This window comes from Pseudophryne corroboree, chromosome 1, assembly GCF_028390025.1.
Source record: "Pseudophryne corroboree isolate aPseCor3 chromosome 1, aPseCor3.hap2, whole genome shotgun sequence".
Lineage (NCBI taxonomy): Eukaryota > Metazoa > Chordata > Amphibia > Anura > Myobatrachidae > Pseudophryne > Pseudophryne corroboree.
Genome location: NC_086444.1, coordinates 645,806,128 through 645,830,802, shown reverse-complemented (window position 1 = coordinate 645,830,802; position 24,675 = coordinate 645,806,128).

The following is a 24,675-nucleotide window of genomic DNA, read 5'->3' as shown; positions in this document are numbered from 1 at the left end:
CAACTCCTCTCAGCGGATCTCCTCTCGCTGCAGCGACTCTCCTCAGCGCGAACCTCCATGGCAGCTTGGCTCCCCCTCAGCGCTGTCACTCCGCTATGACTCTCCACTCTCTCCATCTCCGCTCTGGTCCAGGCAACGCTGGTTGCTCCCCTCCGCGCAGCTCTCCTTAGCCGTCTCTCCTCAGCCGACTCTCCACAGCACACTGAGTGCCAACTCCGTCCCTACTTCTCCCACCTCACTTCATCCAATCCTCTCCGTCCCAGATTCCCGCTCTCCTCTCACATAACTGGACGGCCCCAGGGTCCTAGTGCTTGTCTGCTCACTGGTCCTGCTGATGTTTCCCAGGCAACAGCAGAAGGGAGTATTAACCCCTTCAGGTAGTAATTGAAGCTCAGTAAGGGAAAATTAGTGAACCTTACTCATATCTTGTCCAGTCCAACAGTTGCCAGCAATGTACAACCTTTGTAATACAAATTAAGGGGGTCCAATTCAGAGTGTCACATATTACTCGTTAAAACCATGCGTGTCCTCACGCAATGTTGCCAAAGCAAAAGTTCTGAGCCACAATTTTTCAATTACACACTCCAGTCTTGGATGTAGCACAACAACAGGGAGCATAAGCAAGATACTCAAGGCAACTACATACATATCACATTATACTGTATACATTTACATGAGTATTTATCTACAAGTACAACAATTAGCAGTATATATCAAAGCATCTTAATCGCGGTACCTTAGAGGTAACCAGGGGCGGATTGGGAACAAAAAGCGGCCCTGGAAAAATTTGTACTAGTGACCCTACATGGGCAGCACCAGAGGTGTAAGGTCTAGCCATGGGCCATGGCAGCAGCACCCTCCCCCCAAGACTTTCCAGATAGTGGGCATGTCTAGCATCAAGGGGGAAGTTAAAAGGAAATAAAATTAAATATTATGAGCACATTATATGATACACCTTTAGAATTTAGGAAACTATATAATTCTTTAGAAAGATATATTTTCTTGCTTATTACACCAACCGTATCCCAATCACTATTCACTCAATCTTATATGTCAGCCAAGCAGGCAGACAGAGCATACACTAGATCATCTGCAATCACAGGCTAAGTGGCAAAGTAATTTTCATATATGCAAATTATTTTGCATCTTATTCATTATATCTATAAATAGGACCACACGTCCTCAAACAAAACAGGCCCCGCGGGAGCGTCGGCCCACCGGGAATCTTCCCTGTAAGCCCTGTGGCCAATCCGCCTCTGGAGGTAACTTATCTCTTGTACTGAAACAAAGTTTTTCCCCAGCGCACTGGACAGAATATGATAATACTTAAACACTTAACGCAATAAATTTACTTCGTATTCGGAATTCTTTTCAAATTTATTTTATTGAAACCATCAGGGTGATAGGATTTTCAGTTTAAAAACCACATATGGGTATACCTGTGACTATCTATTACCGGTAAACATGGACATGACAAGAACAAACATGAAACATATAGTGGGAGGTAAAAAATCAAAGAGTAATTATCATTTGATAATTATGCCCCACAGTACTTCAGTGGTCTCCAGTACATAGGTAAGTAAAAATTAAAAAATAGACGAGACACGCTAATTATCGGCTTACTCTCTCTATGGGAATTAATTAGGTCACTGCTGGTAACTTTCCAGGAGTAATCCTGCAGTCCAGTGCATTTAAAAAGTCACTAATAAGGCACTTATAGAATTTCCCTTCCAAATGGAAATACCTTCAAAGACGTCCAAAGAATGTCCTGCACGCGGGAGATTACCTTCAGAGACGTCCAAAGAATGTCCTGCACGCGGGAAGGCACCCTGGCTGTGTAGTCCTCCGTACTGATGAGCGGGGTCCGGAGTCCGCCGGCGGAAATCCCGTGCACGCTGCCTGTAGCGCTACACGGCGTTGCTCGGGATCGATGTTATCTGCGATCTACGCGTTTCACCTGAAAAGGCTTCGTCAGGATAGCAGAATACTCGCTCCGTCTTCCTTCACCAGTTAAATAGAGCATCTGGTTGTAGTTTCCTTTTCCTGTATGCGTTCCAAAAGGGGATTTTGCGTTCCACTATGCACTTCCTGGTCCCAAGAGGTATTCATATCTAATCCCTTTTACTGGCTATCTGAATATATGGAGTCCATCTGAAAAGGGGCAAAATCGCACCACCACCACCACCACATAAAATCCCCCCCCCCCCCTTCTTTCCCCCTCATCCCCGACCCTTCTTCCTTTTTCTTGGAGTATTTTCATTGGAAATATAATTATGGTAGGAAGATATAAATTTTAAATATAAAATAAATATATTTATTTATTTTTTAAATATATATTTTTAGGGTGTAGGTAAAAAATTCTCCGACATTATGTGATATTATAGTAATCTGTTTTTTATAAAAATGTATTAAAAATATTATAGGTAAATTGTTTTTATAAGCACTGTATAATGTTGGTGATTTTATGTGGTGGTGGTGGTGGTGCATCTTTGTGCTTCACCGCATTCAGTTTCCGATAGTCAACACAGAATCTGAGGCTGCCATCCTTCTTTTGCACAATCACTAATGGTGCTGCCCATGGACTATGACTCTCACTTATCACACCATCTCATGTATCATTTCTCACTAGCTGGTACATGGCCAGTTTTAGAGGCCTGTGTCTTTCCTTAACTTACAGGTTGGTTCCAGTAGGGATGGTATTGCTGAACTCCCTCAGCCTTTCCGAAGTTTGATGGGTGATGACTAAAGGCTTTGGCATTCCTGCGCACAACCTGAAGTACCCCCTCATGCTGACTCTCTGAAGTATCTGGACCGCCGATCTGTACTTCACTCCACCATGGAGCTTCACCAGTGGTCATACTTGTCTGGCCAGCCACCGCTCTCTTGGGAATCTTAGGGAGAACCTCACCAAAGACATCTTGAAAATCAACAAGAATGACTCTAGCCACCGGGCAGTGTCTAAACAATCGAACTGAACAGCTATGCGGGTTTAATATCCGGACAGGTATTCTGCTTCATGTCACTTTAGCCAGAGTTTGAGACGAACAGATGCTGTCCATCGAAGTTTCAGGGTTCTAGGATTGCCTCATAATCTCACCCTCCAGAGCTAATTTGGGCCTTGCACCACACTACGTGCTCAGAATTTGGTCACAGGATGACATGTTGACGATCGGTGATTCTCACCTTTTCAACTTCTCCCCTTGTATTGGTGACTCTCAAGCAACCTGACTGTCTGCTTTAGAGTCTTCTGCTCCATTGGGGATGCAGACCGCATTTCCAATTTAAGAGCCTCCACCAATGCATCTGGGCAGTTCTTTAAAACGTTCATCCCTAAGATGAATGGGGGTAGATATTCATTGTATGTAGTGGTGACCAGACACCCTTGCCGCTCCATGTTAGCCTTGCTGAAAGTTAGTTCAGCCTGCCAATAGCCACGGAACTTGATTTGCTGTCCATTACTGGCCAATAGGTGTAACCAGGTATTCGGTGGGCTTACTATCTCAGATTTATCCCAGTGTCTCTGAAACTCTGCAAGCTGGATCATCATCACCTGTGAGCCTGTGTCCATAAGAGCGGACACCTCTACCCCATTAACTTGGATCTTTAGGTGGGGAAACTCTCCGACATATCGAGGACAGTACCCTGGCTATGATGGACCTACTGATGCATCTACTCCCGAGGGTCAGTCCCTCGCCTCGGGGTCAGTTCAATTAAAGACTCATTGGGACACTGCCTCTTGATGTGTACACTCTGTTTGCACCGCCTTCATGTAGGTCTTCCTTGGGCATCAAATTGATCCGTGGGGCGTCGCCCCAATTCATGTGGCACATCCCACTGCTGTCGTCATTTGCTGCCTTCATCCCGGTGCCATCCCTTGCATTTAGCTTCAGCCTGTTCCAGCCGTATTTCTTTTAGCTTTCATCAACTCGTTGATGACACTGGTGAGCGCCCTCACTTGGTCTTGACCAACTTGTAACTGTTGCACAGCAGTTCCTCTTGAGACAAAGGGTTCGACCATCAGACTTAGTTGTGAGTCTTCATGCTCTCCACTCTCAAGTGGCCCCGACACAGTCCCATACTCGACATCTGTATTTTGATTAAGGCTTAAGATGTCCATCATTGCCTCCTTGAAGTCTGAAAAACTGCAGACAGGGTTTTGATGCTTACACATCAGCAACTGGGCTCTTGTTGCTTCCCCTCTGGCTCCTTCTATGAGTAAATTTATCTTAGTCTCATCTGCTTCCTCAGCCTCCCTTGGATCTCTGGCCTGTATCGCCCGCATGGCTTCTCATAGCCCCAGTGTGAACGCTCATAGGGATTCATGTGGATGTTGCTTCCAGGCATAGAGACGAACCTTTAACTCTGTAATTGTCTGTAAGTTGAAGATACCAGCCAACCTATTCAAGATGCCGTCAGCTGTCTTTCACTCTTCATCAGACCAGGATCTTACTTCCCATAATGCTGCACCCTTTAGTTGCCCGAAAATGACCTCCGCTTTTTGTTCCTCGTTAAGGGGGTACAGCCTGAACATAGATCTTAATTTTTCTTTAAATTCCTAAAAAGAACTCGTGCCAGCTGTCATAGTATGTCCCAAGTAAATGGGAAGCCATGGGACCCCAAAATAATAAGGCATCGTGATGGTGCAGCCTGTGATGTTGCAGCTAGTGGTGACTGGCCGGGTGAAGTGGGTGGCCTTCTTCTGCCTGTGGTTGATGCAGGCATCTGAGGTTCCTCTGGTTACAACATCCTAAATCCTGTTCATGACACCAAATTGTAACAGGTAAGTATAGGTGTAAATGTCTGTGCAGGTGTCAGTGAACGTACCTGGAGTCTTCACCTGGGATCGCCTGTTGGACCAGATCTCACTGCTTGAACTGTAGGCAGAGGTACGAGGAACCCCAACCCCGTATGTTCCAACACATAAGTCACCACACGTTAGGACTGTGACATAGGGGGTCATTCCGAGTTGATCATAGCTGTGCTATATTTAGCACACCTACGATCATCCTCACTGACATGCGGGGGTACTCCCAGCACAGGGCTATCTGACCCCGCATGTCTGTGCTGCCCCCCCCCCCCGCAGAAGTGCAAAAGCGGGAGCTACTCATCGCTACCCGGGCCACAGCGGCTGCATGTGACGTCATGCAGCCGCTGCGGCCCACCCCCCATTCGGTCCAGCCACGCCTGCGTTGGCCGGACCGCGCCCAGGAAACGGTGGCCAAACACTGTCACTCCATGGTGACTCTCCTTACTGCACGAAGCTCTCTCCGTCTCTGCTCTGGTCCAGGCAGTGCTGGTCGCTCCCCTCCGCGCGGCTCTCTTCAGCAGGCTCTCCACAGCACACTGAGTGCCAACTCCACCCCCTCGTTCTCCCGCCTCACTTCATCCAATCCTCTCCGTCCCAGATTCCCGCTCTCCTCTCACGTAACTGGATGTTCCCAAGTTCCTAGTGCTTGTCCACTCACTGGTCTTGCTGACATCTCCCAGGCAACAGCAGAAGGGAGTGTTAACCCCTTCAGCATTAACAGGATGGGTAGTAATTGAAGCTCAGCAAGGGGAAAATTAGTGAACCTTACTCATGTCTTATCCAGTCCGACAGTTGCCAGCAATGTACACCTTTTGTAATACAAATTAAGGGGGTCTAGTTCAGAGTGTCACACATGTCTCCATGACAACCGATGCCTCGCCCCTGTGCATCCGGGGATGTACGATGTCACTTTTGGTGTGACGTCATGCACGCAATCAGAAGTGTGGCACCAAATCTGGACCTGGAGCGCGGGAGACAGCGGAGATGTTCTTACACGTGCTAAGTATTTAAATCACTTGTTGCACTATGTTTTATATGTCCTAATGAAGGGGAGTAAACCCTTAAATGTAGATATATATATTACAGTTATGCGCCAACCCCCGTGTTTTGGTTTTGGTGTTAGATCTGTATCTCCCTCATGTTTTGGATCTGTATTTGATTTTGCCAAAACTGCCCTTGTGTATTTTGTCAATGAATCATAAAAACAGCTAAAATCACAGAATTTCTTTTTGTTCCTACAGTATTATTAACCTCAATAACCTTAATAACATTTATTTCCAGACTTTTACAGTCAATTTCTGAAGACAGGGAGAGGCAGTGGGTGATGTCAGGGAATGGGTAACAGGGGAAGGCAGTGGATGGTGCCAGGGAACTAATGAAAGGGTGAGGCAATGGGTGATGCTAGGGAATGGGTGACAGAGCAAGGTAGTGGGTGGCACCAGGGAATGGGTGACAGAGAGAGGCAGTGAGTGACACCAGGGAATGGGTGACAGGGGACCACAGGGGGTGGGGCCAGGGAATGTGTGACAAGAAGAGGTAGTGGTTCATGCCAGGGAATGGGTGACAGGGAAAAGCAGTGGGTAGCACCAGGGAATGAGTGACAGGGAGAGGCAGTGCGTGATGCCAGGGAATGGGTCACAGGGGATGGCAGTGAGTGATGCTATGGAATGGGTATCAGTGGAAGGCAGTGAGTAGTGCCGGGGAATGGGTAACAGAAAGAGGCAGTGGGTGACACCTGGGAATGGGTGACAGAGAGAGGCAGTGGGTGACACCCAGGAATGGGTGAAAAGGGAAGACAGTTGGTGGTGCCAGAGAATGGGTGAAAGGGAGAGGCAGTGGGTGAGACCAAGGAATGGGTGACAGGGAAAGACAGTGGGTGATGCCATGGGGAAGCAGTGGGTGATGCCAGGGAGAGGCAGTGGGTGATGCCAGGGAGAGGATGATGTGGACAGACAGTGGGTGACAGGGAGAGGGTGACAGGAGAGATAGGTGACAGAGAGAGATAGTGTGATAGAGAGGCAGTGAGTAACTGGGAGAGGGTGATGGGGAGAGGCAGTGGGTTATATATAGGGGCACTGGGCTAGATGGAATGGGTCTATGAGATGGTGGTGGGAGGGGGGAACACTAGTCTGAAGTAGGGGATAGAGTGGTTGAATGCGGGGAACACTGACTGGACTGGCTGGTGGGGTTCTTGCTGAGGGGCAGTTAGATGGGGCAGTGAGCTGGTTGGGGGAGGATAGGGTGGAAACACTAGGGAATCAGGGTTGTAGAAACTGGGATGGGGGAGTCAGTGAGATGGTGGGGATCACTGAGCTGGATGGGGGACACTTTGTGAATGGGGCACTGGGCAGCATGCAAGGGGGTAGTGAGACAGGAATGGGAGGGTGTAACACTGGGATGAATGTGTGGGATCAATGTGACTTGACAGGCTGGAGGGTTCTAGTGAGAAGGGAGAATTAGGCTGGTTGGGGAGGAAAGGCAGGGAGACACTGGGCTGGCAGTGTGGGATACACTGGGAAGGTAGTCAGTAATGGTGGGGACACTGGGTTGGAGAAGGGCAGACACTGGGATGGGGGACAGTAATGGTTGGTACACTGGGATGGCAGGATGAGAGACACTGGTATATGGTCAGTAATGGTAAGGACACTGGGCCAGGAGAATGGGAGACACTGGGATGGGGGATCAGCAATGGTGGGGATACTAGGCTGGAGAAGGGGCTGACACTGGGATGGGAGCACTGACCTGCTGCTGTTTTCTGCCTGGCCTTGTGCACTTATTCTCCTGAGCAGCCATTCCTGCATCCTCTGACATGCTTCATCCCCCGCTTTATCAACTATGCACTGCCAGTGCTGTGCAGAGCTCTGTTACCCGGCACAAGGTCCATCTCTCCCTGCCTCATTTTCTGAATGTGCCAGGACCTGGTCCCCGCACTCCACCCCAGCTGTGTTAGGCAACCCTGCACAGCAGTATGAGCTCTTAGAGTCCCTCACTGGAGGGTCTTCACCAATAGCAGTGACCCGCTGTTCCCTTAGTGCATGCAGACACACCGGTACTTAATCCACTCCCTGGACTTAACCTCTAAACAGTTAGAGCTAATAAAGTTGTCAGGGAACCGCAGAATTTGCACAGTGGTGTGAGGTGGCAGGAGCGGATAAGGCAAATTTAGACTAAATCCTGATGACTAACAGGGTTCAGAAACTGATGGCAAACCACCATAAATAATGTGATTGCTAGTGGTGCAATTACTGGACTAATCACTAGGATACCCACACAGATGGAAATGAAGGGTAATAGCCAGAGGGTGTAAACTAGGAACAGTCACAATAATACGCCTCAGCGGCCAGATAGATGTAATAATAACGAGGACTTAACTTCACTGGATGACTGGATTCCTGGGACAGGCATGGGCAGCAGCTGATCAGAAGCTAACAGGATGCACACGGACTGGGTCTGGGAACCATAATGAATCTTTCCACAGGGAACTGATTGGGATCTTCCTATACTGGTAATCCAAACGGAATCTTCCTGAAGCTGGTAACTAGGCTGGATCTTCTGGCAGGGTAACAGAACAAGATCTTCAAAATGAGTTCACAAAGCAGAGTCTTTCAAACTGGCTTGCTTGGTCAAATGAAGTGCTCCAGATAAGCTATCACTGAGACAGACTGTTCAAGAGGAGACCTATTTAAAGGGAGTTGATTACCAAATTGAAAACAGCTAAATGCTGCAAACGCAGCCTGCTTGATTACAGCCTAGCACCTGTCACAGTGAAAATCAGCCCAGTCTGCTGCAATTTCTAACAGTCCAGATCCAAACAGCAACCTGAAACAGCCAGCTAAATATGCGGCGTAACTGTCACTAAATGACAGCCGCGATGGCAGCCTGTGACAAGCTGTCATATACAGGCTGCAGCCACTTCCAGGGGAGCCCAGGATAGCCCTGACAGCCTGCACCCATGTGGCCAGCTAGTTGCTGCTGCACTTAGTAAATAAAATAAATAAATACATATAATTTTAAAAATCTTCTAAAATGACAGGGGAGTACATAATGTCAAAGTGGAAAAATATTGTAGTACATACACCACGTACTAACCACACACACATGCCCGCTGCGCGAGCATTTGTTCTGCCGTGCGTGCACATATCCGCAATTTGCGTATGATCGCTCCCGCGGTCCTGCGCGTGGTATGGGTATTTACGGCGGAGTTTGTGAGCGCATAGAGGGTTATCAAAACATTACATATTTAATCCAAATAGTGCACATTGTACACATAGCCCCCTGCACCACATCAGCAAGTATCAACAGTTTCAATGATTCCAGGACTAGGGGGTTCACTTTTGCATGATAGGAAGGGACAGACTAAGGTTATAAGGTGATGTCTAGTATCCAGCTGTAGGGTATTTTAAGGGTAACATTCCGGTGTTGGTTAGAGGAAGATCGCATGTTCCTGCGTATAGTTATGTGCAGAAGTAGAATATAGATATAAACTGTATTTACTGTATATTATGTATGCGGCGGGAATCCAGAGGAGACCACCCACAAGAGCAGTTGAGAAAAACATCACCCACCTTTTCAAATCAACCTATGACCTCTCCTGTAATGTAAAGATGCATCTCTGTGTCCAATGGACAAAGGGATTACAGTATCCATTGTATTGCTTTTGGAAGTAGTGTATAAAAAGCCTGTTGCTGCCTGGCCGGTCAGAAGACTCTTAACGCTATCTACCTGATTAGCGGAGGACTGGACCAGGTTGCGCAAGCGAATATTCTCACGTATGTACATTGACTGTAGCCATTTACTCTGTTGTATTTTGTAGTGTATAAATTGTATTGTTATCCCCTTCCAGATATATACGCTGAGGTTTCGGAGCCCAGTGTTTAACTACACATCGGTGTTGTGTCCTCTTTTCCCTGCTAGGCTTTAAAGCATATTACATTACCTAACTGTATAAGGTTTAAAAGTGTATTGATAAGGTGTGTACGCGCTGTGGGTACTTTGTACCGTCAGCGCTGCATAAGGTTTAAGGTGTAACATCATTGCAGTGCTTTGCTGCATAAGGTTTAAGGTTTAATATCATTGCATTGCATTACTACTAAGGTTTAAAGTATATCTAGAGTGTGTGCGCGCTGTGTGTACTTTGTACCCGCAGCGCGGCGTTTGTACGCTAAGTCCGTACAAGGTACGGGACTCTGTACGCAAATAGCGTACAAAGTTTGTAGCGTGTGTATTAAGTCTAGCGGCCGCAGCGGCTCCATGGTAAAAGTGTATTAAGAGGTATAGCTTTATGGTTTAAGATAATATCGACATTATCAATGCCCTGATGCACCCCCCCCCCCCCCGAATCCACCACTGTGTCAGTGTGTCTAGTTGTATACATATACATATGATAAGTTTATAGATGAGCTAATAGACATGTACTTGCATACAAAAAGGCAACACAATAGAGATAAATATGTTTTTTCCACTATAAAAGAAGTCCTAGGACGTGAGTAGAGATATATGCTGGACCACTTTTGCTGGTTTTGGTTTTTATTCAAAATTTTTGACTGGTTTTGGTTTTGCTTAAATGCTGAGACTGGTTTTATATTTGTATTTTGTATCTTTTTGTCACACCACACTTCATGCATTTTTTGCTCTATCAGATGTCTTTGTTATTATTTTACTTAAAAGTATATTTATTCAAAACAAACATAACATTAATAAACACAAAAATTACAATCAACAAAAAACATAGGAGGTCATTCCGAGTTGTTCGCTCGCAAGGCGATTTTAGCAGAGTTGCTCACGCTAAGCCGCCGCCTACTGGGAGTGAATCTTAGCATCTTAAAATTGCGAACGAAGTATTCGCAATATTGCGATTACACACCTCGTAGCAGTTTCTGAGTAGCTTCAGACTTACTCGGCATCTGCGATCAGTTCAGTGCTTGTCGTTCCTGGTTTGACGTCACAAACACTCCCAGCGTTCACCCAGACACTCCTCCATTTCTCCGGCCACTCCTGCGTTTTTTCCGGAAACGGTAGCGTTTTTTCCCACACGCCCATAAAACGGCCTGTTTCCGCCCAGTAACACCCATTTCCTGTCAATCACATTACGATCGCCAGAACGATGAAAAAGCCATGAGTAAAATTACTATGTGCATAGCAAATTTACTTGGCGCAGTCGCAGTGCGGACATTGCGCATGCGCATTAAGCGGAAAATCGCTGCGATGCGAAGATTTTTACCGAGCGAACAACCCGGAATGAGGGCCATAAATGCCATCAAAATCCTTACTTCTGGTATGCTAGTAACCTGGAGGACCAGCTGACTGAGAAGAAGCCTGGATTCTGAAGCCATTCCATTGGAACCAATAAGCACCACCTAGTATCATCTTGTGACTGTACACCCCCTCCCACCCCCTGTCCCACACACCCTCTCGGGGAATGGTACTAAACACCCCCCAAAACTAACACATGAATCCTATTTAACTAGGATCTCCTTACATATCCCTGACATTCGCATCCTCCTGAAAAAAAACAAAACATTGTTGGGCCTTTTTAATAACACATTGGGCCAAATGTAATAGAGTGAGAGTTTCAAAAAGTGAGAGAATTGGTAAGGTTTTGCACTTTTTTTTAAAGTGGCAATCATTTACCCAGCAAGATCAAGCTGGTTTTGCAGTGTAAATGATTGCCAATTACCAAGTCTCTCACTTTCTGAAACTCTCACTCTATTACATTTGGCCCTTTGTGTGTGAACACTCCAAGATAAGTCTTTGGAGATGTTAATACCCAGGAATTTAAACGACTCAACTGTCTCCACTTCCAGACCATTCAAAACTAACGCTCATAGGGGCTGTCTGTGCAATTTCCTAAAATCTATAATTTCTATGGTCTTTTTTACATTTAAAATTAAATTATTTTCTTGACTCCAAGCTTCCAAACTAGAGACCTCAGATCTATACTTTGACTCATTATTTTTACTAATTAGACCTACAATGGCATTATCATCAGCAAATGTAATAATATGAACTGAGTCCGAGCCCAAGATACAATCATAAGCAAACAGGGAGTACAACAGGGGGCTCAACACACATCCCTGAGGTATTCCTGTACTAATCATGAGCTTGCGTGATAGGAAATTGTGCAGTCTGACAGTCTGTGGCCTATTTGTCAGAAAATCCAGGATCCATTTACATACAAAGATGAGATCATTTACACATTAAAGACATCAGAATTACCGTATTAAAGGCTGAACTATAGTCCATAAACAGAATTCTTATGGAAGAAGTTCACTTACCCATGTGGATTCTAAATGGGTAAGTACTCGGTGAACTAAAGTAATGGCAGCATCATCCATTGATTTATTCCCCTTACACAGAGCCGGCCCTAACCAATATGATGCCCTAGGCAAGATTTTGGCTGGTGCCCCCTAGCACCACCGCTGGTTCCGCCTCTGACCTTGCACCTCTTTCCCATCACCCCTCAACCATAGCAGTCCTTATTTTGGTGTTTGTACCCCCTATATTTTAAATAGGAACAGTTCGCACATTTGGCGCACAGCCCAGAAAGGGGTGTGTTTTTGCTGGCATGGGGCATGGCCACACAATAGTAACCCCAATTCCAATTACACCACACAGTACCGCAACTTTTTCACATTTTATCATGCAATAGTGTCCATAATTCATATTGCATCCCACAGTAGTATCACTTTACCTTATAAATGTTACTCCTCACAGTAGAGCCCCTTATTCACATTACATCACAATGAATTGCTCCTTATTCACATTACACCACACCCTATTGCTCTTTATTCACATTAGACGACACAGTAGTGCCCTTTCTATACACAACGCCACATAGTAGAGCACCTTATACACATAATGCCACACATTAGTAATGCATTTATACACAATTCCACACAGTAATGCCCCTTACACATGAGACACATTAATGTCCTTATAAACATAATGTACCTTACACATTATGACAACCTTTATTAATGCCCTTTTACATATAATGTCCCGTACACATATGCTGCACATTATTAGTGCCCCTATACACATAATGACACACATACAGTAGTACCCTGTTACACATATGCCGCACATTATTAATGCCTTTATACACATAATGACGCACATAGTGCCCCTTTACACATATGTTGCACATTATTATAAATGCATTTTTACATGGCACACATAATGCTCCTTACACATATTCCGAACATTACTGCACAACCAACCCACTCACATGCACACAGCACTCACACTGCCACTAACACTGTAACCCCTGCCTCTGCTTGGATACAGATGTGTCCTCATAAATCTTGCCTCAATGCTAATATCGGGCACCTTTTTTTATGAAAATGCATCTTATTTGCATTGCTATGTGGCTGGGATGCACAAGCAGCTTCTGCTGATTAAACTGATATGCAGCATGCCTATATACTGTGTGAGACTGTGGCTGTATCTGCATATGAAATGCTACATACAGAATATAGGCATGCTGCATATCATTTTAATCAGCAGAAGCTGCTGATGCCCATAGACATATCAAATGCCCTAGGCAATTGCCTAGTTTGCCTATGCCTATGGCCGGCGCTGCCCTTACAAGCAAACTGGAAAGGGTCAAGATCAACTGGGATGCTTTCCTTTATATGTCCCTTAACTAATCTTTCTTCATTACAAGTAATGTTAAAGCAATTGGGCGATAATCATTTGGCCCACAGGTCTTACCATTTGTGCGCACAGCATGTAGCAAGGAAAAGGTTAAAAATCACCATAAAAAATCCAGCTAACTGCTCAGAACATTCCTTAATGACTTTTCACAGAATCCCATCTGGGTCGGGGCCTTACCTAACTTGGAACTGGCAAATCATTGTCTAACAGACAATTCATCCAGCACCAAGGGACCTTCATCCTCAGAGTTCTACCTTATTTACTAGGGAAACAACCACTCTGTCAAAACGGGAATAAAATATATTTAACATCTACCCAAAAGAGCTGTCAGCTTCTTTATCAGAATGGTGCTTATTTACAGTACTTTATAATCAGAAATATCATGAATACCATTCCACATACTTCTTGTGTCTTTATCCTTTTTAAAATTATCTTCAAAACTGACAGAAAAAGCCCTTTTTGTCTCTCGCATACCTTTCTTTCATTTTAATCGAGCAACTAAAAGCATTTTGATCACCAGATTTAAACACCTTATCCCTCTCCGCTGATAAGGTTAAAACTATACCATCAATCCATGGTTTGTCATTAGCAAAAGCTAGAATATGCCTTTTGATACAGATGGAGCCACACTATACGTTGCTCTGTCTGCACCGAAGCATGCCCACCAAGGCGCGTCTATCGCAGTGTCCTATTCACTGCAATAGGAGCATCTCTGTGCTCTCCCGTAGTGCGGCTAGGTGCCGGTAGAGATGAGCGGGTTCGGTTTCTCTGAATCCGAACCCGCCAGAACTTCATGTTTTTTTTCACGGGTCCGAGCGACTCGGATCTTCCCGCCTTGCTCGGTTAACCCGAGCGCGCCCGAACGTCATCATGACGCTGTCGGATTCTCGCGAGGCTCGGATTCTATCGCGAGACTCGGATTCTATATAAGGAGCCGCGCGTCGCCGCCATTTTCACACGTGCATTGAGATTGATAGGGAGAGGACGTGGCTGGCGTCCTCTCCGTTTAGAATTAGAATAGATTAGAGAGACACTTGATTTACTAATTTTGGGGAGCATTAGGAGTACTCAGTAGTGTACAGTGCAGAGTTTTGCTGATAGTGACCAGTGACCACCACTTTTATTTATAATCCGTTCTCTGCCTGAAAAAAGCGATACACAGCACACAGTGACTCAGTCACATACCATATCTGTGTGCACTGCTCAGGCTCAGGCCAGTGTGCTGCATCATCTATATATATTATATATCTGTCTGACTGCTCAGCTCACACAGCTTATAATTGTGGGGGAGACTGGGGAGCACTACTGCAGTGCCAGTTATAGGTTATAGCAGGAGCCAGGAGTACATAATATTATATTAAAATTAAACAGTGCACACTTTTGCTGCAGGAGTGCCACTGCCAGTGTGACTAGTGACCAGTGACCTGACCACCAGTATATAATATTAGTAGTATACTATCTCTTTATCAACCAGTCTATATTAGCAGCAGACACAGTACAGTGCGGTAGTTCACGGCTGTGGCTACCTCTGTGTCGGCACTCGGCAGCCCGTCCATAATTGTATATACCACCTAACCGTGGTTTTTTTTTCTTTCTTTATACATACATACTAGTTACGAGTATACTATCTCTTTATCAACCAGTCTATATTAGCAGCAGACACAGTACAGTGCGGTAGTTCACGGCTGTGGCTACCTCTGTGTCGGCACTCGGCAGCCCGTCCATAATTGTATATACCACCTAACCGTGGTTTTTTTTTCTTTCTTTATACATACATACTAGTTACGAGTATACTATCTCTTTATCAACCAGTCTATATATTAGCAGCAGACACAGTACAGTGCGGTAGTTCACGGCTGTGGCTACCTCTGTGTCGGCACTCGGCAGCCCGTCCATAATTGTATATACCACCTAACCGTGGTTTTTTTTTCTTTCTTTATACATACATACTAGTTACGAGTATACTATCTCTTTATCAACCAGTCTATATATTAGCAGCAGACACAGTACAGTGCGGTAGTTCACGGCTGTGGCTACCTCTGTGTCGGCACTCGGCAGCCCGTCCATAATTGTATATACCACCTAACCGTGGTTTTTTTTTCTTTCTTTATACATACATACTAGTTACGAGTATACTATCTCTTTATCAACCAGTCTATATATTAGCAGCAGACACAGTACAGTGCGGTAGTTCACGGCTGTGGCTACCTCTGTGTCGGCACTCGGCAGCCCGTCCATAATTGTATATACCACCTAACCGTGGTTTTTTTTTCTTTCTTTATACATACATACTAGTTACGAGTATACTATCTCTTTATCAACCAGTCTATATATTAGCAGCAGACACAGTACAGTGCGGTAGTTCACGGCTGTGGCTACCTCTGTGTCGGCACTCGGCAGCCCGTCCATAATTGTATATACCACCTAACCGTGGTTTTTTTTTCTTTCTTTATACATACATACTAGTTACGAGTATACTATCTCTTTATCAACCAGTCTATATATTAGCAGCAGACACAGTACAGTGCGGTAGTTCACGGCTGTGGCTACCTCTGTGTCGGCACTCGGCAGCCCGTCCATAATTGTATATACCACCTAACCGTGGTTTTTTTTTCTTTCTTTATACATACATACTAGTTACGAGTATACTATCTCTTTATCAACCAGTCTATATATTAGCAGCAGACACAGTACAGTGCGGTAGTTCACGGCTGTGGCTACCTCTGTGTCGGCACTCGGCAGCCCGTCCATAATTGTATATACCACCTAACCGTGGTTTTTTTTCTTTCTTTATACATACATACTAGTTACGAGTATACTATCTCTTTATCAACCAGTCTATATATTAGCAGCAGACACAGTACAGTGCGGTAGTTCACGGCTGTGGCTACCTCTGTGTCGGCACTCGGCAGCCCGTCCATAATTGTATATACCACCTAACCGTGGTTTTTTTTTCTTTCTTTATACATACATACTAGTTACGAGTATACTATCTCTTTATCAACCAGTCTATATATTAGCAGCAGACACAGTACAGTGCGGTAGTTCACGGCTGTGGCTACCTCTGTGTCGGCACTCGGCAGCCCGTCCATAATTGTATATACCACCTAACCGTGGTTTTTTTTCTTTCTTTATACATACATACTAGTTACGAGTATACTATCTCTTTATCAACCAGTCTATATATTAGCAGCAGACACAGTACAGTGCGGTAGTTCACGGCTGTGGCTACCTCTGTGTCGGCACTCGGCAGCCCGTCCATAATTGTATACTAGTATCCAATCCATCCATCTCCATAGTTTACCTGAGGTGCCTTTTAGTTGTGCCTATTAAAATATGGAGAACAAAAATGTTGAGGTTCCAAAATTAGGGAAAGATCAAGATCCACTTCCACCTCGTGCTGAAGCTGCTGCCACTAGTCATGGCCGAGACGATGAAATGCCAGCAACGTCGTCTGCCAAGGCCGATGCCCAATGGCATAGTACAGAGCATGTCAAAACCAAAACACCAAATATCATTAAAAAAAGGACTCCAAAACCTAAAATAAAATTGTCGGAGGAGAAGCGTAAACTTGCCAATATGCCATTTACCACACGGAGTGGCAAGGAACGGCTGAGGCCCTGGCCTATGTTCATGGCTAGTGGTTCAGCTTCACATGAGGATGGAAGCACTCAGCCTCTCGCTAGAAAACTGAAAAGACTCAAGCTGGCAAAAGCACCGCAAAGAACTGTGCGTTCTTTGAAATCCCAAATCCACAAGGAGAGTCCAATTGTGTCGGTTGCGATGCCTGACCTTCCCAACACTGGACGTGAAGAGCATGCGCCTTCCACCATTTGCACGCCCCCTGCAAGTGCTGGAAGGAGCACCCGCAGTCCAGTTCCTGATAGTCAGATTGAAGATGTCAGTGTTGAAGTACACCAGGATGAGGAGGATATGGGTGTTGCTGGCGCTGGGGAGGAAATTGACCAGGAGGATTCTGATGGTGAGGTGGTTTGTTTAAGTCAGGCACCCGGGGAGACACCTGTTGTCCGTGGGAGGAATATGGCCGTTGACATGCCAGGTGAAAATACCAAAAAAATCAGCTCTTCGGTGTGGAGGTATTTCACCAGAAATGCGGACAACAGGTGTCAAGCCGTGTGTTCCCTTTGTCAAGCTGTAATAAGTAGGGGTAAGGACGTTAACCACCTCGGAACATCCTCCCTTATACGTCACCTGCAGCGCATTCATAATAAGTCAGTGACAAGTTCAAAAACTTTGGGTGACAGCGGAAGCAGTCCACTGACCAGTAAATCCCTTCCTCTTGTAACCAAGCTCACGCAAACCACCCCACCAACTCCCTCAGTGTCAATTTCCTCCTTCCCCAGGAATGCCAATAGTCCTGCAGGCCATGTCACTGGCAATTCTGACGAGTCCTCTCCTGCCTGGGATTCCTCCGATGCATCCTTGCGTGTAACGCCTACTGCTGCTGGCGCTGCTGTTGTTGCCGCTGGGAGTCGATGGTCATCCCAGAGGGGAAGTCGTAAGCCCACTTGTACTACTTCCAGTAAGCAATTGACTGTTCAACAGTCCTTTGCGAGGAAGATGAAATATCACAGCAGTCATCCTACTGCAAAGCGGATAACTGAGTCCTTGACAACTATGTTGGTGTTAGACGTGCGTCCGGTATCCGCCGTTAGTTCACAGGGAACTAGACAATTTATTGAGGCAGTGTGCCCCCGTTACCAAATACCATCTAGGTTCCACTTCTCTAGGCAGGCGATACCGAGAATGTACACGGACGTCAGAAAAAGACTCACCAGTGTCCTAAAAAATGCAGTTGTACCCAATGTCCACTTAACCACGGACATGTGGACAAGTGGAGCAGGGCAGGGTCAGGACTATATGACTGTGACAGCCCACTGGGTAGATGTATGGACTCCCGCCGCAAGAACAGCAGCGGCGGCACCAGTAGCAGCATCTCGCAAACGCCAACTCTTTCCTAGGCAGGCTACGCTTTGTATCACCGCTTTCCAGAATACGCACACAGCTGAAAACCTCTTACGGCAACTGAGGAAGATCATCGCGGAATGGCTTACCCCAATTGGACTCTCCTGTGGATTTGTGGCATCGGACAACGCCAGCAATATTGTGTGTGCATTAAATATGGGCAAATTCCAGCACGTCCCATGTATTGCACATACCTTGAATTTGGTGGTGCAGAATTTTTTAAAAAACGACAGGGGCGTGCAAGAGATGCTGTCGGTGGCCAGAAAAATTGCGGGACACTTTCGGCGTACAGGCACCACGTACAGAAGACTGGAGCACCACCAAAAACTACTGAACCTGCCCTGCCATCATCTGAAGCAAGAAGTGGTAACGAGGTGGAATTCAACCCTCTATATGCTTCAGAGGTTGGAGGAGCAGCAAAAGGCCATTCAAGCCTATACAATTGAGCACGATATAGGAGATGGAATGCACCTGTCTCAAGTGCAGTGGAGAATGATTTCAACGTTGTGCAAGGTTCTGATGCCCTTTGAACTTGCCACACGTGAAGTCAGTTCAGACACTGCCAGCCTGAGTCAGGTCATTCCCCTCATCAGGCTTTTGCAGAAGAAGCTGGAGGCATTGAAGAAGGAGCTAAAAGGGAGCGATTCCGCTAGGCATGTGGGACTTGTGGATGCAGCCCTTAATTCGCTTAACAAGGATTCACGGGTGGTCAATCTGTTGAAATCAGAGCACTACATTTTGGCCACCGTGCTCGATCCTAGATTTAAAGCCTACCTTGGATCTCTCTTTCCGGCAGACACAGGTCTGCTGGGGTTGAAAGACCTGCTGGTGACAAAATTGTCAAGTCAAGCGGAACGCGACCTGTCAACATCTCCTCCTTCACATTCTCCCGCAACTGGGGGTGCGAGGAAAAGGCTCAGAATTCCGAGCCCACCCGCTGGCGGTGATGCAGGGCAGTCTGGAGCGACTGCTGATGCTGACATCTGGTCCGGACTGAAGGACCTGACAACGATTACGGACATGTCGTCTACTGTCACTGCATATGATTCTCTCAACATTGATAGAATGGTGGAGGATTATATGAGTGACCGCATCCAAGTAGGCACGTCACACAGTCCGTACTTATACTGGCAGGAAAAAGAGGCAATTTGGAGGCCCTTGCACAAACTGGCTTTATTCTACCTAAGTTGCCCTCCCACAAGTGTGTACTCCGAAAGAGTGTTTAGTGCCGCCGCTCACCTTGTCAGCAATCGGCGTACGAGGTTACATCCAGAAAATGTGGAGAAGATGATGTTCATTAAAATGAATTATAATCAATTCCTCCGCGGAGACATTGACCAGCAGCAATTGCCTCCACAAAGTACACAGGGAGCTGAGATGGTGGATTCCAGTGGGGACGAATTGATAATCTGTGAGGAGGGGGATGTACACGGTGATATATCGGAGGGTGAAGATGAGGTGGACATCTTGCCTCTGTAGAGCCAGTTTGTGCAAGGAGAGATTAATTGCTTCTTTTTTGGGGGGGGTCCAAACCAACCCGTCATATCAGTCACAGTCGTGTGGCAGACCCTGTCACTGAAATGATGGGTTGGTTAAAGTGTGCATGTCCTGTTTTGTTTATACAACATAAGGGTGGGTGGGAGGGCCCAAGGACAATTCCATCTTGCACCTCTTTTTTCTTTTCTTTTTCTTTGCATCATGTGCTGATTGGGGAGGGTTTTTTGGAAGGGACATCCTGCGTGACACTGCAGTGCCACTCCTAGATGGGCCCGGTGTTTGTGTCGGCCACTAGGGTCGCTAATCTTACTCACACAGTCAGCTACCTCATTGCGCCTCTTTTTTTCTTTGCGTCATGTGCTGTTTGGGGAGGGTTTTTTGGAAGGGACATCCTGCGTGACACTGCAGTGCCACTCCTAGATGGGCCCGGTGTTTGTGTCGGCCACTAATGTCGCTAATCTTACTCACACAGTCAGCTACCTCATTGCGCCTCTTTTTTTCTTTGCGTCATGTGCTGTTTGGGGAGGGTTTTTTGGAAGGGACATCCTGCGTGACACTGCAGTGCCACTCCTAGATGGGCCCGGTGTTTGTGTCGGCCACTAGGGTCGCTAATCTTACTCACACAGTCAGCTACCTCATTGCGCCTCTTTTTTTCTTTGCGTCATGTGCTGTTTGGGGAGGGTTTTTTGGAAGGGACATCCTGCGTGACACTGCAGTGCCACTCCTAGATGTGCCCGGTGTTTGTGTCGGCCACTAGGGTCGCTAATCTTACTCACACAGCTACCTCATTGCGCCTCTTTTTTTCTTTGCGTCATGTGCTGTTTGGGGAGGGTTTTTTGGAAGGGCCATCCTGCGTGACACTGCAGTGCCACTCCTAGATGGGCCCGGTGTTTGTGTCGGCCACTAGGGTCGCTAATCTTACTCACACAGCTACCTCATTGCGCCTCTTTTTTTCTTTGCGTCATGTGCTGTTTGGGGAGGGTTTTTTGGAAGGGACATCCTGCGTGACACTGCAGTGCCACTCCTAGATGGGCCCGGTGTTTGTGTCGGCCACTAGGGTCGCTAATCTTACTCACACAGTCAGCTACCTCATTGCGCCTCTTTTTTTCTTTGCGTCATGTGCTGTTTGGGGAGGGTTTTTTGGAAGGGCCATCCTGCGTGACACTGCAGTGCCACTCCTAGATGGGCCCGGTGTTTGTGTCGGCCACTAGGGTCGCTAATCTTACTCACACAGCTACCTCATTGCGCCTCTTTTTTTCTTTGCGTCATGTGCTGTTTGGGGAGGGTTTTTTGGAAGGGACATCCTGCGTGACACTGCAGTGCCACTCCTAGATGGGCCCGGTGTTTGTGTCGGCCACTAGGGTCGCTTATCTTACTCACACAGCGACCTCGGTGCAAATTTTAGGACTAAAAATAATATTGTGAGGTGTGAGGTATTCAGAATAGACTGAAAATGAGTGTAAATTATGGTTTTTGAGGTTAATAATACTTTGGGATCAAAATGACCCCCAAATTCTATGATTTAAGCTGTTTTTTAGTGTTTTTGGAAAAAAACACCCGAATCCAAAACACACCCGAATCCGACAAAAAAAATTCGGTGAGGTTTTGCCAAAACGCGTTCGAACCCAAAACACGGCCGCGGAACCGAACCCAAAACCAAAACACAAAACCCGAAAAATTTCAGGCGCTCATCTCTAGGTGCCGGATCGCCAAGCCATGCCGGGAGTGCACGTTTGTGATGGAGCCGCATTAGTTGAGCGCGGCTCCATCTGTAGTTGTACTCTCTATACAGCAGCCTACATAACCTAGTAACATAGAGGTAAGAGTATCAACATTTACATTATTATCATTCACCAGAGATTCTGCAATAAACAACCCCCAGTCAGTAAACTCCAGAGTATCCTGAAGTTTCAGCATAGCACCCTCTAGCCAAACTGTAATAGTGGTACTTGTAGGCCTAAACCACTGTAATAGGGTTCTATATGCTGGAACCAAGAATAAAGAAATATGATCAGAGTGACCAATGTTTGAACGTCTAAAAGTCATATAAGCATCCTTGATGTTGCAATAAACGCGATCCATCACATTTTCTCCTCTGGTAGGCTCGGATTGATAACATTTCGGTAAACCGACCTTCAATCTGGCCTGATTAAAATCCCCAACAACTAAAAAGACTCCATCAACATATTAGATTCCGCCTTAGTCATAGCAGCATGTAAGACATCCAATGAAGATTCCACATGAGTAGACGGCGGGATATGTACAGTGACTACAAGTACCACTAAGAATTCTCTTGGCAAATAAAAGGGTAGACACTTACCACTGCATATTCATCTTTTGCAGATCAAAAATTCTCAAAAAGACTAGCATCTGAACACCAGTTATAAAGCTCATTAGGTTTACATTTTCATGAGATTCTACAACATTATTCATACAAGATATGCGCTGAAATTTTTTTCAATTAGAATTTCTGCAATGTCTGCATGATATCAGATATTTTTTTGTACTGATCACCCCAAATAGCAGAAGTGCCATTACTTAATTCTACGTAGCCCCAGCCAGCAGAACCTCTCACCACTTATTCACTGCTGTTCCCAACACATAATATGGCAGCAGAAGCCACAGGATCACCGGGGCTAGTCAATGCCTAAAATCTTACCTATTACTAGAGATGTGCACCGGAATTCTTTTCAGGTTTTGTGTTTTGGTTTTGGATTCTGTTCCGCGGCCGTGTTTTGGATTCGGACGCGTTTTGGCAAAACCTCCCTTAAAAATTTTTGTCGGATTCAGGTGTGTTTTGGATTCGGGTGTTTTTTTTTCAGAAACCCCTCAAGAACAGCTTAAATCATAGAATGTGGGGGTAATTTTGATCCCATAGTATTATTGACCTCAATACCCATAATTTTCACTCATTTCCCGTCTATTCTGAACACTTCACACCTCACAATATTATTTTTAGCCCTAAGATTTGCACCAAGGTCGCTGGATGACTAAGCTAAGCGACCCAAGTGGGAGGCACAAACACCTGGCCCATCTAGGAGTGGCACTGCAGTGTCGGATAGGATGGCACTTAAAAAAATAGTCCCCAAACAGCACATGATGCAAAGAAAAAAAGAGGCGCACCAAGGTCGCTGTGTGACTAAGCTAAGCGACCCAAGTGGCCGGCACAAACACCTGGCCCATCTAGGAGTGGCACTGCAGTGTCAGACAGGATGGCACTTAAAAAAATAGTCCCCAAACAGCACATGATGCAAAGAAAAAAAGAGGTGCACCAAGGTTGCTGGATGGCTAAGCGACCCAAGTGGCCGGCACAAACACCTGGCCCATCTAGGAGTGGCACTGCAGTGTCAGACAGGATGGCACTTCAAAAAAATAGTCCCCAAACAGCACATGATGCAAAGAAAAAAAGAGGTGCTCCAAGGTCGCTGGATGGCTAAGCTAAGCGACCCAAGTGGCCGGCACAAACACCTGGCCCATCTAGGAGTGGCACTGCAGTGTCAGACAGGATGGCACTTCAAAAAAATAGTCCCCAAACAGCACATGATGCAAAGAAAAAAAGAGGTGCTCCAAGGTCGCTGGATGGCTAAGCTAAGCGACCCAAGTGGCCGGCACAAACACCTGGCCCATCTAGGAGTGGCACTGCAGTGTCAGATAGGATGGCACTTCAAAAAATAGTCCCCAAACAGCACATGATGCAAAGAAAAAAAGAGGTGCACCAAGGTTGCTGGATGGCGGTCGCTGGATGGCTAAGCTAAGCGACACAAACACCTCAATATCACAGGAATTAGTCGTTCTAATCAATGGTATTATTTATTGGTCCAAATCACTGGAAGAAAATGACAAAATCACTAGAATGAAAAGCCAGTATCACAGGAATTATTCATTCTAATCAATGGTATTATTGGTCCAAATCACTGGAAGAAAATGACAAAATCACTGGAATTAAATGGCAGTAATGTCGGGAATTATATCAAATGGCAGTACCACTGGACATAGACAGAAGTGTCAGACATGATGGCACTTTAAAAAAAAAATATTTTTTTATATGACAGGGACAAACCCATTGTCCTAACAATTGGCAGGGCTGATTAAACAAACAGCCGGGGGAGAACTCCTGAATCCAGTTTGTAACCCTGGGTAATAATTTTTATTACCTGGAATATAATTATAATCACTAAGGCTCCCCTGTAGTGATGTAGTTGAGATCCACCCCCCCAGTGGACCCCCACATGGAAGTCCTTCTGCGTCACGCTGAGGACACTAAGGGAGTAGAATCCAACCTCTGAACCTGTGCACCTGTAGAAGGTGCAGACTTTCTGCTCTTTCTATGGCCTAGCCTCGTGCAGAAGTAGGCCCTCCCAAATTTTCTCGATCTGGCAGCCCAAGGGGACTGCATCAGAGAAGCAGAGTTACGTCTTCTCACAGGTGGTGCTGCAGAAGGATTTGTATTCAGAGTGTCCCCAAGCGGTGTCTCACTTGCGAAGGGGAGGTACCTCTTGGATTCGGCGTCTGCGTTCCATTGGCGGATCCAGAGACCTCTGCGAGCCGCTACTGCCATGGAGGATGTTCTAGAATTCATCAGCCCAATGTCCCTCATGGATTTCACCATGAATTTAGCCGAATCCTTTATGTGACCTAGAATCAAGACAACATCGTCCCTATGGATTGTATCAAGGTCTTCTATTAAATTGTCTGACCATTTTAACATAGCCCTAGCTACCCAAGTGCAT